The following is a 16,476-nucleotide window of genomic DNA, read 5'->3' as shown; positions in this document are numbered from 1 at the left end:
ACATGTGAATTGGGCGCGGAAGGGCACAGAGACATTTTGCAGTCTAGGAGAGAGCCATCTTCCCGGGTATTGTTTACTAATTGTTCGGGGAGTTTAAGGCCAACTTAAGTCCGGGGATTGTTATACTCTGGGGCTTTATTTAAATATGCATGGTGGGCCTCGGCAGTTCCTGAAGCCTCCGTGGTCCTAGGCAGTACCTTATTTGTAATCACACGGGCAGTACTTATGGTGTTATAAAGTGAAACACTCGTAGAACTTTTGCAGTTGTACAATTACCCATGATTCATTTGTGTAACAGTTAGTTAGATACTTTTTTGTAGGTGCACTCTAATATTAAATAGTGTTGTCCTTAAAATCTTCGATAGACAGATGATTATCACAATAAATAATAGACAAGTGTTGTCAGAAAAAGAAGACCTATATACACAGTTTTTTTTAAAAAGTAACCTTTATTAAAACTGAAATAAATAGAAATGTAACTTTAACAGAACAGTATAATAAAAAAAACGTGGGTTGGACTACAGTGGAACAGCGTAGGAAATCTGCAAGACAAAAATGAAACATAAGTATGTGTGCTATGTGAAATAGGTAAAGAAAGCTAGTTTGAATGAAAGGACCATAGTGAAAATAGAAGGGAGGGGCAGTGGGTGGAAGGGAGAAGGGGAGGGAGAGTTAAAAGAAGAGAAGCAGGAGGAGACAGAACGTCGGCCTATTGCACTCAGCCCTTAGTGTTTACCCTCTGTTGCCCGTTTGTCTAGGATGCTGGGATCTGCGAGAGAGTGTGGTTTAAGAAGTCCTTAAAACTAAATACATGAAGCCAGAGATTATGGGCCATATCATGAAGGAAGATAACATTATTGCCACTTTAGCGGCAAGAAACCGCAGCTAAAGCGGCGATAAGGGGTTCAAAATTTACCCTTGTGAATTCCCTTAGAAGCTGAGGTTTTGGTGTGAACCTGGGATTTTATGGGAATTCATAAGGGCATATTATCAACCCCTTATTGTCGCTTTAGCAGCAGTTTCCTGTCGCTAAAGTGGTGATAATGTAATCGCCGTTATTTGATAATATAGTCCTACATTATTAGTTACAGGAAAATCGCTTGCATGCACCTGTGCACCCATAGTGCTGCACCCCAGTCCCTTCCCCCGCACTGTTCTCAATTGTAGGTCTTGCAGACTGAGGGCCTTATTTATGAGGCCGTGCATCACTTTTACGCCGCCGGTGCGTCACTTTTTATGACGCACCAGTGGCGAAAAAATGTGCCTTGTTGCACCATATTTACAAAGTGACGCATCTAAGTTGATGCGTCACTTTGTAAACCCCTGTGCCATATTATATCTGCACCAGGTGTAATGTATGCAGGGGGGTGTTCTGACACAAGAAAGGGTCATAGAAGTTACGCAGTGAAATCTTATAGATTTCACTGCGCCACTTCTAGGAAGCAAATACGTCAATATCTTACGCCTGCCTCACAGCAGGCGTAAGACTGATGCAGGCCCTTTCACATGGGACTTGCCCCATGTGAAAAGACACATTACTGGAGTTGCATCACTTTTTTGACACACTCCAGCAAGGCGTCACTTTTGCGCCATACAATCAATCATGTCGCAAGGAGGGTGCACTGAGAAGTGACTCATCGCTGTTTTCACGCAGCGATGTGTCACTTCTCATAAATGAGGCCCTGAGGCTTCACTGTTCACCTGCCACCACTGGTGTGTCCCACGACGTGTTGGTGGAAGCTCTGAGTCCGGAGTATGTTTGTATGGTAGACCAGGTCTCCAAAATGGAACGGTGTCTTGATACTGCCATGGAAGGTGTTAGAATGCTCAGGGCATCATTGCGGGAGAGAGTTCCAGCTCAGCCTTTTTTCAGCCAATCAATGAATTTCTGTAAAGGGAGAAATAATTTAATGGTGGAAACGTCAGGAGGTACATGAAGGTTTATTTTGAGCTTGATAGAAAATAGGAGTTGAGTGCACCCTTCGTTTGTGAAGTTCGATCAACCAACTGTTAGTGGTAATCGTGGTTCAAAGAGGAGTTGGAGTGCACGAGAATACACAAAGTTAATAATATGTCATGGTAAGGTTTACATACAAAGGATTAGAGCGCATGCTAGAAGCTTAATGGTTCTAATGCAGTGGCGGGAGCCTGTGTGCATGTACACTCAGTAAGGAGCTAACTGCAGTGTCCTAAAAGCCAACGCAACTTGTCTGTTGGGCAGCACTGCCTGCTGGCTCAGGTCTATAGTACGGTCAAGCAGGTCCTTAAAATTAGACCGATGTGACTGAATGAGGTCAGAGATCACATGATTTTTTTCACGTGCATACTCAGGGTGATGTACCCCACCCCTCCCGCAGAATCGCCCTCAACAGGTGTCTGCTGACTCAGGTCTACATTACATTCCAGCAGGTCTTTAAAATGAGACAGAGATGAGACTGAATGAGGTGAGAGATCATATCATTATGCACAGCAATATCGTTTTTCGCACCTGCGCAGCGACGCTGATGCACCTCACCTCTCTTGCCACACTGCATTCAATTGGAGGCCCTGTGCACCTAGGCCACTCTGCTTACCTGCTGTCATTGTTGTGTGAGCAAACACTACAAGCAGCAGAGCTCACAATTTGAATTCAGCTTTGGATTTATACTGCGGACTGCATTAAATTCAGCCTTGATTTATGAAATGCAGAGCGAATTGTACTCTATGTCCTCTATTTATTTCAAGAAGAAGTGACAAAAAGCATACCTCGATGTGTATGTTAACTACCGCCTTTAAATCTGCACTGCAGACAGGAGGGTTCACAACTTGAAAGGAGAAACAGTGCGAGAGAGGAAGAGAAAGAGAGAAAAAGAGTGAGAGCGAGGAAGAGAGAGAAAGAAATAATGAGAGAATGAGAGAGGAAGAGACAGAATAAGAGAGAAAGTGTGAGAGAGAGAAAGGAAGAGATGGAGCAGGAGAGGGAGTATTGACACTGGAGAAAATCTTCGCAGCTCACCTTTCTGCCACCGGTGTGTGTCCAACCACGTGCCGGGTCATAGTGCACCCTCAAGTTTAGTGATCTGAAAGATAGTATAGAATTAGTAATTGCAGAGTACATACAACTGCACACGCATATCTTTCCCTTACGCCTCGGCTCACCCAGGCTGCTGTATTCCATCAACTTCCACTGCAAGGAGGTGTCTGTGTGCTCTTTTGGTCCACGGGTGCTGTACTCCATCCACTCCTACTGCCCAGCGGTGACTTCCCATTACTGCGCACCCAGACTGCTGTACCCCATTCACTCCCACTGCCCGGAGGTGATTGCTTGTTCCTGCATACCCAGACTGCTGCACCCTATCCACTCCCACTGCCCAGATGTAATTGTCTGTTCCTGCATGTCCAGAGTGTAGCACCCCATCCACTCCCACTGCCCGGAGGTGACTGTCCATCCCTGCGCACCCAAACTGCTGCACCCTATCCACTCCTACTGCTCGGAGGTGAGTGCCCGTTCCTGTGGACTCAGACTACTGCACCCATCCACTCCCACTGCTCGGAGGTGACTGCCCATTCCTGCACACCCAGGCTGCTCTACCCCATCCACTCCCACTGCATAGAGATGTTTTCCCACTCCTGTGCACTCAGGTTGCTGCACACTATCCACTCTCACCACCCAGAGGTGACTTCTGGCTGCTGCAGAAAGAAGCTTCTCTGTTCACCTTGTGCCACCGGTGTGTTTGAAAGAGGGTCCACCACGTGCCGAGTCAACCTTCTCAGGCATCGTCGGGATGGCTTCGCATCATCGCAGGTTCCACAGACGTTGAGCTCTGGTGGTGTTAGGGGGAGGACATCAATTCATGAAACACAACCTGTTAGATAAAAAGCAAGATAAGATTGTGTCATTCATTCATTCATCAAAGGATAGAGGAAGAGAGAGAGCGAAAGAGTGAGAGAGTGATACTGATGAGAATCTTCACAGCTCACCTTTCTGTCACCGGTGTGTCTCCCAACAATTGTAGGGACATAGTGCACCCTGAAGCTCCACATCTGAATATAGTAGAGAATTAGTAATTAAAGGAAAAGTCCAGTATACAGGAATGAAAAGACAGACGGTAATTCTCTTGATGTGATTTGATCCTCAGAACATGTCTTGTATGCAGCAAGTTTAAAGCAAGAATGACTGAACACAAGTTAATTTCTACTTCTCAACCTTCTCATATTTAAAACATAACATTCCGAAAAGTGACGCAAGGCAGCCACAAGCTGTGACAGGAATGTCACGCTCGTGTCTGCATGCTTCGATGCTCGCAACAAACCTTACTTCCTTAAAAACAAGCATTTGCAATGCAATAGATCTCCCGTTATTAAAGTTTGAGATATTGGAATTGCTAAATAATGCAACACCAATAGCTCAAAATGTAATAATGCGAGACCTATTGCATTGCAAATGCTTGTTCTATGAAAGAGTTCAAATTAAAGTGATATTTCAGAAACCATTATGTATGACACAGATTCTTTAACAAGAATAACAGGAAGTCAAGTCAAGTCAAGTCAGGGACATTTGTATAGCGCAAAAATCCCATCCTGGGAGTCTCATGGTGCTTGCAGCAGTCTCTGACATAGGGGAACGCAGCTAGTTTGCAAACAGCCAAGTCTTTAGTCCTTTGTGAAAATGGCCATGATCAGGGGAGTTACGGAGATGGAACAGTATATTGTTCCATGCGGCCGGGGCCAGAAACAAAAATGGTCGACCACCCTTTCTGGAGGCACGTGTTCTCAAAGGTATCAGTAATACTTAGTTTCTGGATCTGAGATTCCTTTGTGGCTGATACCATCTGAGTTTTTTGGACCAGGATTTGGGACCCTTTTCATACAATTGTCTGTGAACCAGACATAATATTTTGAAAAGGATACACTTTTTTACCGGCTACCAATGTAGGCTTTTTAGACAGGCAGCAGAGGAAGTTTTTCTCAGGAGGTTAAGAACCAGCCAGGCTGCGGAGTTCTGGAGAACCTGAAGCCTCCTCAGATGGTGTTCATTTATAGAGGACAAAAGTGCGTTCCCGTAGTCCATCCTGTTTATTATAAGGCCTTACACTAAGGGTTTGCGGGCCTGGATAAGGATCCACTTAAAGATTTTTCTCAAACTCTGCATTAATCCAAAACAGGTGCCGACTATGCTGTTTATTTGGCTATTCGTGGACAATTTGTTATCCAAAAAAAAGCACTAGTTATGGGTTGAATCCTTTGGTCCTGGGCATGTGCCCAGCCTAATTGGCCACCAGTCATCTGTCCAATGTTCTGCCGCTTTACCGAAGAGCATAATTTCTGACTTGCTGCCATTTAGTTGGAGGTGATTGATGGTCATCCTTTCCTCAACTTGTACCAGGCAGCTTTGGAAACGTTGTTTGGTTTCATTAGGGTCAGAATCTAGTGCGAAGTAAGATATTACGACTGATAATTGCCACTATCTTAATCTGGACTATAATAACAGCACCCTATCACCCTCCCACCCCATTAAAAACACAACCACCTGCATGGTACCAACTATTTTAATGTGCTTCGATTTATCAACAATTACTAAAGGTACGCGTAAGCCATAGTACCTCCGCCCACTGGCTGCTGTCGCTGGGGCTGCAGAACGCTTTCCTTGTGTCTACCTCAGAGCAGGGGGGGTGCGATCCTTACTTCAATGTCTATGCATAGATACAGGTGAGGGGCCACCACAGAGGAGCTGGGGGAGGGAACGCTGCAGCGGCAGCAAGGCGAACATGCGCTGCTGCGCATGCTAGCCACCGCCGGGAATGGGCTTACAAAGGCAGGACATGTGCATGCCTTTGTCCAATCGCGTGATTTTTTTTATTTTTCAAAACACACAAAAGCCAATGTTTGATGGCGAAAGCTGATCACATGCACAAGTGTGTGATCAGCTTTGAAAACCCCATACAAAAGGGCTCTCGCTGCGCGAGCCGTGCTGCCCGCGGCAACGAAGGCACTAGCCGTGCTGCCCGCTGCAATGCAGGCGTGAGCCCTAAAACAACTGAGAAAGGATAAGTATAAAAAAAAATATTCATCTACTTTGCTACAGATGTGGGAGCGACGGACATATAGCCGACTCTGAAAACTGTCCTGGTATTGGAAAAAAAAATCAGAATGCAATAAGACAGGGTATATATGACTGCGTACGCCTAAATCACTGTCACCTTTTTGTATCCAGGCTGCTGCACCCCATCCACTCCCTCCGTTGCGCACCCAGGCCTCCCTGCTCACCATTTCGCGGACAGGGCACCCTCTACATCATGCAGTCCCGCTCTGCAACCAAGAAGTCTCACATTTGGTGCTGAGTCTTGATATTGCTATGTCAAAGGACATACTCATGCACCCATCATCACTCAGTCCTTACGGTGCCTCTAACTCAGTGACCAGAGACAGCACGCACGTGGTGGTGGCCCCCCCTGTTCGATGGTTCAGGCCTACATGAGGTGTCCGGACCACCAGGATGGGCCATCACAGTGCATGCGATGGGAGCAACTCCAAAATGACGTAGAGCATGTGCGCCCAGTCTTTTTTATTGGTGGGGTCACGTATCTTGTAACGCCTGTGCTGGATGGGTGTGGTGGGGGTGTATAGCAGCCATGAAAGTGTCTGTGGCATTCTGACAGCTAGACCTGTGACCAGCAGATCACTACAATGAAAATCTGGGCCATGTAGCATTGTTCTCCTTTCCTGTAAGCGTAAGCGGAGTGGGCTGGCCTGGCGTATGCCAGTGCTGCATAAGGATGTGAAGAATGACTCCGGAGCTATGGGCATGGCTCTGTCATGAGCTATATGAGGAATCAACGGATGCAGGTGTCCGTGTTGTAGTTCTGCTGTCATATGGGTCGCAAGTGCAAATGTGTCATTCTGTAAGTAAAGTCCCACAACATGGCCAACATTGAAGGTACGGAGAATCACTGACCCTATATTCATCCATAGTTCCACACATGAAAGATGGTGGACATTACGCATTTCTGTGGATATGACTGTTTATTGCACATTCAGTGGAGTGTTGTAGCTGTAGCAATACAGGGACATGGAAATTTCAGGTTCCAGATTTTGGCACTTGAAGGGCAGCTAATTAGAGCGAAGCTTGTGGTCGGAGTTAGGCTGCACCAACATATGTACTTATGTGGTCAGTCGGCTACACTGTCGAACTTGGTGCTGGAAACCGGGGTTCGAGTCTCGGGGTCGCGTCCACTTCCTGTGATTGTGGGCAAATCACGTAATCTCTGTGTGCCTGAATGGGTAATGTAAATATGGTGCTCATGTAAAATGCTGAAAAACTTTTGGGTCAAGTTTGCCCTATATAAATATGCAACAACAAAAAAAATACTCCAGCAATACCACTCTCTTATAAATTTACTATACACTTTGCTTGCAGTACTCTAATGATTCAGTCTTTACGTTTGTACTTGTAGAATGAGCGAGAAAAAGTTACATAACTGAAGTTTTTTTATTTATTTTATTTAAGAAGTTTTATATAGCGCTAGCCTGACCGGAGAGTATCGGAGCGCGCCACATTGGTTACATAACATAGGATAAGGTAGCAGCACAAAGTACAGTAAGGCAAGACAGTTCAGCAATATAAGTCAGTGCCGAAGCAGTGGAGGGTCCCTATCAAGATCCTGACAAACATAGGAACAAGGGAGGGAAGTGTGAATCTCAAGACTCCAGCTGCTCCTATCTGTTCGTCATGAATCGGTCAAGGAAAAGGATTTTTAGTTGACTTTTGAATTTTGCAAAGGATGGAATAGTTCTGATGTGAGGGGGAATAGAGTTCCAGATTTTAGGTGCGTTGCCGGCGAAGGACCTGGCAGCGGTTTCCTGTTTTCGTGATTTTTGCGGGAGGAGAATTGAGGTGTTGGAGCTTCTGAGGGTCCTGTTCTGGCCAGCTTTTTCGAGGTTGGCCTCCAGATATTCGGGTTTGCCTGTGTGAAGGGCTTTGTGGGTGAGGAAGGCTATTCTGAAGTTCGCCCACAGTTCTATAGGAAGCCACTTGAGTTCTTTGAGAGCAGGAGAGATATGATCACATTTCTTAACTCCAGTGAACATTCTGGCAGCCGCATTGAGAGTTGTTTTCAGGGGAGTAAGGTGTATTTTATCTATTCTGGAAAGGACTGCATTTCCATAGTCTAGTCTTGACAGCACCAATGCTTTGGTGGCTTGCTTGAGATCTTTGGGTGGGATAAAAGGTATTATTTTTTTAGAAGCTTGAGGTTGAGGAAGGCACTCTTTGCTGACAACAGAGTCAGCTAGGGCAAGGTTCCCGTTGAGCACATCAATGGCTTTTATCCACTCAATCATTTGTGGATTATTTTCTTTGTTCGAAATGAGGGAGAGTTCAGTTTTGGCCGGGTTTAGTTTTAAGTGATTATTTGACAGCCACATTTGCACTTCTCTTAGTGACTCGCTATGTCTTTGAATGTCTTTGGCCGACGAGGTTTCCAAGTAAATTTGAGTATCGTCAGCATGTAAGTGGAAAGGGATGTTAGCTTTCCTGAGAAGGGTGGTGAGGGGTTCCATATAGATGTTGAAGAGTTGAGGGGAGAACACTGATCCTTGGGGAACTCCCCTGTTGACGGGATGGAGGCCGGACTCAAAGCTTTTGATTTTGATTCTTTGAAAGCGGTTGTGGAGGAATGAGGAGAACCATTTGAGGACCACCTCGTCTAGACCAGCCCCCTCTTCGAGGGCCTTGAGGAGAAGTTTGTGATCTACTGTGTCGAATGCTGCTGATAGGTCTAGGAGAATACGTAGACAGCATTGGTCTGAGTCCAGTGATTTGTGAATGTCATCTATTATATTAAGGATTGCGGTTTCAGTGCTGCAACCTTTCCTGAATCCAGACTGATGAGAGTCGAAGATTGGTGTAGTCCAGGTGTTGTGTTAGTTGTTGGAGTACACATTTTTCTAAGATTTTGGAGAGAAGAGGAAGGTTGGAGACGGGTCTGAAGTTCTTTTCCTACTGCCAGAGGTAACATGGTTGCATACGCTGTCTACAGCACAATGTAATGTGGTAGGGCCCAGGGGCAGGATCTTGCAAACATAATGAGCACACAGACACAGATAGATGAACTGGGTACGGGCACTTGCGCTCGACTCCTTTTTATTACCAGGGTCACATGTCCAGTGATGTCTGTGGTGGGTGCATGTAGGGTGTGTGTATGACAGCCCTCCGGGAATGGTTGGTGTTGGTAACAAGTACAATAGTAATCATCAAATCATATACAGATATTCCATCATAGATGGTTTATGACTTGTGCTGCAGTAAGGTAGGAGCACTACATGTGAAATAATACACAAAAGATTCTATCGTAAAGGGTTCATGACTTGTGGTGCACTGAGGTAGGGGCATCAGAAGCATTCAGCGTCTGCAGAGCCAGCTATGATACGTGGTCCAGGCGGGCCGCACTGTGAGCATTGTCTTTCCCTACTGGACTGCATCATCTGTAATCGCGATTTGAACAAAAGATGAAACATGTATGCAATACAGTGTCGCAACATGAGGGGTTTCAGGGACATTATAGTTCAAATTGTGATCTGTGCTGTCCACAGTGTAGACTGCCATTCAGTGTTTATTTGGACTTGCAAGATGAATTTGGTTATTGTACTAAAGCTATAAATGATATAAAACAAGTTCTTGAAGGAAGGATACTAAGAGGATATTGTGTAGGTTTGAGGGACGTTATACTTAGTTGTGTACTGCACTCTGCAATTAATGAATGAAGAGTCAATTTAATTGTGAGCCCTGATGACATCAGTGTAGGCAGGTGGCAGTGGTCAGCAAAGGACCACGGCCATGTGGCGTTGAGTAGATATGCACAGTATTGGCAACTCAGTGTGTGTGCAGCCAGCGATGATAAGTGGTGCACTGAGTTAGTGGCACCTGAAGCAACCAGCTTGTCTGAAGCCTGAGATGATGCGTGGTCTGGGCAGGCTGTACTGGTAGCAATGTCTTTTGCCTACTGAATTCTGCCCTAATAAGGCCACATGGTGATGATTTATGGTGCACTGAGTTAGTGGTACCTCTGGCGCTCAGCATGTGTGCACCCTGTGATGATGCGTGGTCCAGGCAAGCTGCACTGGGAGCAATGTCTTCTGTCTAATGAATTCTGCCTTAATAAGGCCTCGTGGTGATGACTTATGGTGCAGTGAGTTAGTGGCACCTGAAGAACTAAGCGTGTGCGCACCCTGCGATGATGCGTGGTCCGGGTGGGCCGCACTGGTACAATGTGTCTTGCCTACTAGACTGCATCATGTGCAACCGCCACTCCACCTGAATTATGAGCCCTGCTGTCCGCAGTGTAGATCGAAGGCAGTAGTCAGCACAGACATTGAGGAATGCTTTTTGTCACATCCTTTAACAAAATTTGAGGTCATGGAGTACAATTGTCTCTGCATTAAATAAATCAAGGCTAAATTCAATGTTGTCCGTAGTGTAGATCCAAATCTGAATTCAAGTTGTAAACCTTGCTGTCCGCAGTGTAGATCAAAGGCAGTAGTCGATACAGACATAAGTCTGTGGTGCTGTGCGCTGGGTTCGCAGGGGACTTGTATCGAGGAAGCCCTTGGTCATGGCAGCCAGGTGGCAGGGTGAGGGCCACTGCTCTGGCAGACTCTTTTGTCTTCGCACAAGTGAACCACTCCTAGGGCGTGGCCTATGTATTTCTACTCCTAAGCTGGAGTTGCGTACGTTGGGCCAGCCCACTCCGCTTCCGCTTCAAGGGTGGGACAGCACACCTACATGACCGAGATATTCCACAGTGTCTGTGATCATATGGTTGCGTCCGCTGTGCAGTACAGTACACCTATCAATATTATATCTCCACATGGAGAGGTTTCTTGTTTGTATAGTAAGTTGTGTACAGCACATCACCGGTACATTTGGGATTGTGTGAATTTTTGTTGATGTGCGAGTTGCCTCCCTTGTATATATAGTTGGTTGCCACATCTCCGAACATTCAGCTATTGTGCGGTTGAGAGGATATGGTATTTTGGGAAGGTCCGTTGTACTGTTTTGCGCTGCCTCGGAGGCAGTGGGGGGGGTGGTCCTAAGGGGTGGTTGTGGTGGTGGTGGTGGTGCGGGTGTTGTGGCTTTGTTAGAGGTACTAATCATGCAGTTTTGACACCTATCACATACTCGTCTTTAGATATTTGAATTTAAATTTGAATTTAAAAATGTTTATATAGCGCTCTACTACCAAGCGGTTTCTTGGCGCTTTTGGACTGCGAGGAGTGACAGGAGCAGGGGGGATCAGATCTTGTAGGCTTGGGAGAAGAGCAGAGTTTTGAGGCCCTTCCGGAACTCCGTGTAGGAGGATGTCATCCGGAGTTCCGTCGGGAGGGAGTTCCAGAAAGCAGGAGCGAGAACTGCAAATTTCGTTCCTCCGGCCTTTTTCTTTCGGAAACGGGGGGTAGTTAGCAGGGCCAAGTTGGTGGATCGAAGCTCTCTGCCAGGTATGTAAGATTTGATGGCGGAGCAAATAAACTCCGGGGCGGTGCCCATTTTGGCCTGGAAGGTGGTACAGCCAAGTTTAAACAAGGCTCGCTCTTTTACCGGCAGCCAGTGCAATGCCTGCATTAAGGGGGTAACCCGATGGAATTTGGGCAGGCCGTGGATATGGGTGTGAGTTTGGTCTAATTCACACAGTAGATAGTTGACCTTCTTACACCAGTGAAATGTTGAAATGAATTTGTTACTGGTAAGTGGGGCTATCCTCTGTTTTAGGTAGCATTGCAGATTTGGATGCTTGTTGAAAATATGGGGAAGTGGTGTTTTCGTGGTTTTTTATGCACGGGAACGCCTTGTTTGTATATCATTAGCGTTAGTTGTGGTTCTGGTTAGTGGCGATTTTGTTGGCGTAAGGTATCAATGGAAGAGTGGTGATATTTGCAGTTTTTACCAGGTTAAGAATGGGATGATAATTAAAAAAGACAGAAAAACAGATATGCTTAATGAACATTATAATTAGAAATTAGCATTTAAAAAACATTTTAAATTCACTGAAAAAACCATTGATTTCAGGCTTGTTATAGTTAGGAATTAGCATTTAAAAACCTTAGAAATTCACTGAAAAAAACATACGTTTCAGGGGCGTTCTAGTTAGCTGGACATTTCTCTCGTACAAAACCATTGAAATTCCCCTGTTATAGTTAGCTGAACTAACTATAACTCGCGTGCCCGCAATCCACTGCTGATGACGTCACATATTACATCACTCATGACATGGTCAATGATATTACTGATGACATCATCCTTGTGATAAATTTGCAGAGCTCCTCTTACCCTAATATAACCTTTGATACACACATTCAAAAATAAAAACTACAATTTTCAAAAAAATGGACATACCAATACCAGTTACAACAACTCATTCAGTAATTCCAAGATCTAAATACACATCCACTCATTCACTAAAGTCCTATATAGTCACTTATGCATGTACTCGCTCATCATATGTACTCATACACCTATACATCCTGTTACAGGCAGCCACTCATTCATAGAGTTCCTCGCACACATAGTCACTCAGGCTAATAAAGAATCAAACATCCATTTACTTGCATATACAGTTTACACACACCACCACAACTTACTTCTACAGAAACGTACACATACTTACTCTCTTAAACAATCACTTATAGAAACACATACTTATTTATACAGGAACTCTTCCAATCTCTCACTCTCACATATACTCACTTATACACACCAATACTCATATATACTAGTTTAAAACATATGTAGTTACTCATAAAGACACTATTAAGACAGTCATTCATTCACTAACACATCCATACACACACTCATCCACCCGTACAGTCCTGCACACATGCTGTCTTCACAACATACAAGCAGTATTCATGGAACTATGCACTATGTAAGACCACCCACTGAACCATACAGACACTCACTCATACTGATACTAAAAAAACAACTACTAACCCATATATACACTCATGTAGCTACTCAGCAACCCATGCAGTCACTTATACACAAAGTGAGAGACTGAAACATATAATTATATATTTAAACATTACTCACTAACCTATATATTCACTAAGGTACACTTAATCAATCTTTTATACAATCAATCTTTCTCACAAAAAATCACCCATTTAGACACTTATATACCCATTTATTCTTCTATCGACCTTTAGATATACATATATAAAACATTTAATTTTCAGAAAAACACACATTCACTGGATGATGTCATCAGTGATGTCATTTGAGATGTCATCAGTGATGTCACTGACCATGTCATTAGTGATGTAATATGTGACATCATCAGCAGTTAATTGCTGGTGCGCGAGTTATAGTTAGCTGTACTAACTATAACGGGGGAATTTCTATGGTTTTGTACGAGAGAAATGTCCAGCTAACTATAACGCCCCTGAAACCTATGTTTTTTTCAGTAAATATATATATTTAACAACTATATGTGGGCATTTTTGTATTTTATTAAACTATGATTCTGAAGAAATGGCAGTTTGTTCCATAAGTAAGGTCCAAAGGATAGGATTGTGAAACAAAGGATTAGCTGCAATATCTAGGTAACAGTGTATGTAAGTAATGACAATATTAAATTAAGAAAAATGTTCTATCTAGAGATATTCTCAGCTTTTTTGCATTCAGATGGTTGTCAAACCTATGAACTGCAGTGGTTTGTTTTGACAGCTACTTTATGTCTTGTCCCTAACATTTGGTAAGTTCACTCAGCAAAGGCGTCCCTATCATTCAATAATGGTTTCTTGATATTCCAATCTTCATTCACCTAACTTCATGGAGATAAAGCTGCAGGACCTTTTCTTGAGGAAATAAACAAATAGCATCAATGGCACTATTAGAAACATAAGCTTCAACAATAAAAATAAGAATACTTTTTGGTTAGTGTAGGGCAAGTGCCTAAATAAGCCAACATCTTAGAGTTACCTTGTCAGTCTGTGGAATACACTTTTTTAGTAATAATCTGATGAAGAACAGCCAAAATGGTTACATTATAAGGTTTACATAAAATCTAAAATGCATTGGGGTTCCTTGTGGTTCCTTAACAAATGAGGAAACTGGTGGAACCGATGCCCTATGACAACCATTACCAAACGATCATGCTAGGAGATGCCTTCTGCAGTCAGAACAAAATGGGTGTGCATCAGATATTTGATTAGAATGGTATTTTTTGGATTAACAAGCAGTTAATTTTTACAATGTCTGAGTAATATTCTCAGACATGTTGGTTGTGTGAAGCAGTGTCAGAGTTAAGCATATGACTAACACCCAAATGTGTTTTTTTCTTATTGTTCAAAAGGCTAGAATGCATTTCATTCATGATGCTTTTGGATAGTGGCTGTTGTAGTTCACAATCAAAGCTTTCTAAGAAAGGCACAATCTTGAAAGTCAGTTTTCACCCCAACATGAGGGAAGCTCAGGCTACAATTATATCAGTCTTCATTGTGATGTCTAGCAGCTACCGATTGAATAGATTCTAAATCTTTTGCTGCCGAAATTGATACCACTGCTCTTCAAAATGTAACATAAGGCTGGAATATGAGTCAATGGTAAGTTGTTGCATGATGTTTTTGTTTTATTTTGTTGATGTGATAGATAACCCAAATTACAGAAGAACTCAACTCCTGAAAAACAGGATGCATGTTTGCTCAACTATCTATGGGCAATTTCTGTTCATCCAGATCCTATTAAAAGCTTCATGTTTGGGAATTTAGCAAAGGAAATCCAAGTGTCCCTGTGCAGCAACACGCAGCTTGTCAATTCAAGCAAACCAAGGTATCTGATGTATTAGCAGACCGGTCAGAAATAGTCAGAGACCTATAACTGATCAATTTGTACTGAAGTTGTATTCACAAATCATTGCTATATACCTTTGCCACACTGATATCAGAGGAGAAGGATGCCCCTTTCACACTCCCTCCTATTTACCATTCAGAACAGGTCTCAAAAGCTCATTGCCAAGTGGGACATGCTTTTCTGCCCCTTTGAAGAGCTTTTTAACATTTACAATCCCAAAAGGGCTATTTGCAGTCATGTGATTTTGATAATTGCAAGCTTTGCAACCATTAAATGGCTTCGTATTTATTTCAAATTTGAATGACAGGAGAAAGGACGAAGTGCTAAATATAAGGGTCTTGCCTAGACCCAGGCATTCCAATTAAACTAATTATTAGAGATCCTATTTCCAACAAGGATTTCCCTCAGATCATTGCACACCCGTCATTCAGCATCACAGAGTTGCCACATATAGAAGCATTCTCATGAGTCACAATTTATTCGTATTATTTCATATTGTTCACTACAGTGAGCAGTTCATGCTTGGGAAGATCTGGAATTCCTATGAGACACATGTTCGCAGTCCTATGTTTCAGAGGTGATTCCTTTTGTGTTGAACATTCATTCATGTTACTTTTAATTATTAGGCTGTTGTTAAATCACGATCACAAAGGTTTGGTAGAAAAGATGTAGTTTAATCTTGGATAAAAGGAAGCATCTCCCAGTGACACATCCTAATGCATCGGTCAGCATATAGCAACTGACTCTGCATCTCTTAACTGTGAAACGGCCCGATAACAGATCGTGCCATGAAGTAATGAAACACATTTAAACAGCAACATGTTATTCATTGAAACACAATGCGCGAGGAAACAGCGCGCAAGAGAAATAGCACGCGAGAAAGAGCGTGCGTGCATAACTCAGAAGCATACACAACACACCTTCCCCCCTTATAAAACAGAACAAAAGAAAAACAATAATGGAAAAAAAAAGAAAAAAAAACTAACTATCTAATTTCCCCTTCATAAAAACAATAAAATCTGACATCCATTTAGGCTTTCTCATGGATCTTTTTTGTAAAGACAATTCACTGTCATTGACAGATGTAGGTTGAATGTCCATATTTTGACTAGAATTGCTTTCCACACTTGAACAACTAGATGTTGCCCCATCCTTATTGCAAATTGTACCTTCACCTAAATTCTCATCCAAAAACGAATAATCAGAATGGTTCACGGTGGAAAATTTCTTGTAAATAGACTTATCTGATTTAAGGACACCAATCCTGTTGAGATTCCATACCTTATTATTTGACAATCTCACAGAATTTTTAAGAACCTCAACAACTTCAAAAGGACCCATGAAAGAACTTTCTCCTTTTTTGACCTTCCAAGGTTTCTTAACCTTTACCATCATGCCAACTTCCACAATTGGGTCAACTTTAGAACCAAATTTCTCATTAAAGTATTTTTTGTTGTTACAATGAGTGCAAGCAAGATTTTCTTTAACTTTACCCAAATCTACACCTGAAAAGGTTGATTTAATCAACCATGACGGATTCACTTTAGTCCTAGGGAGTCTTCCCCTCAAGATCTCAAAAGGAGAATATCCAGTCATGGAATTTACAGTAGTCCTGTACATCCACACTTTTTTAAAGACTTCTACTTCCCATCTCT

Source organism: Lissotriton vulgaris, chromosome 6 (genome assembly GCF_964263255.1).
Source record: "Lissotriton vulgaris chromosome 6, aLisVul1.2, whole genome shotgun sequence".
Taxonomy (NCBI): Eukaryota; Metazoa; Chordata; class Amphibia; order Caudata; family Salamandridae; genus Lissotriton; species Lissotriton vulgaris.
The sequence above is the reverse complement of the archived record's forward strand: the minus strand, read 5'-3'. Positions refer to the sequence as shown.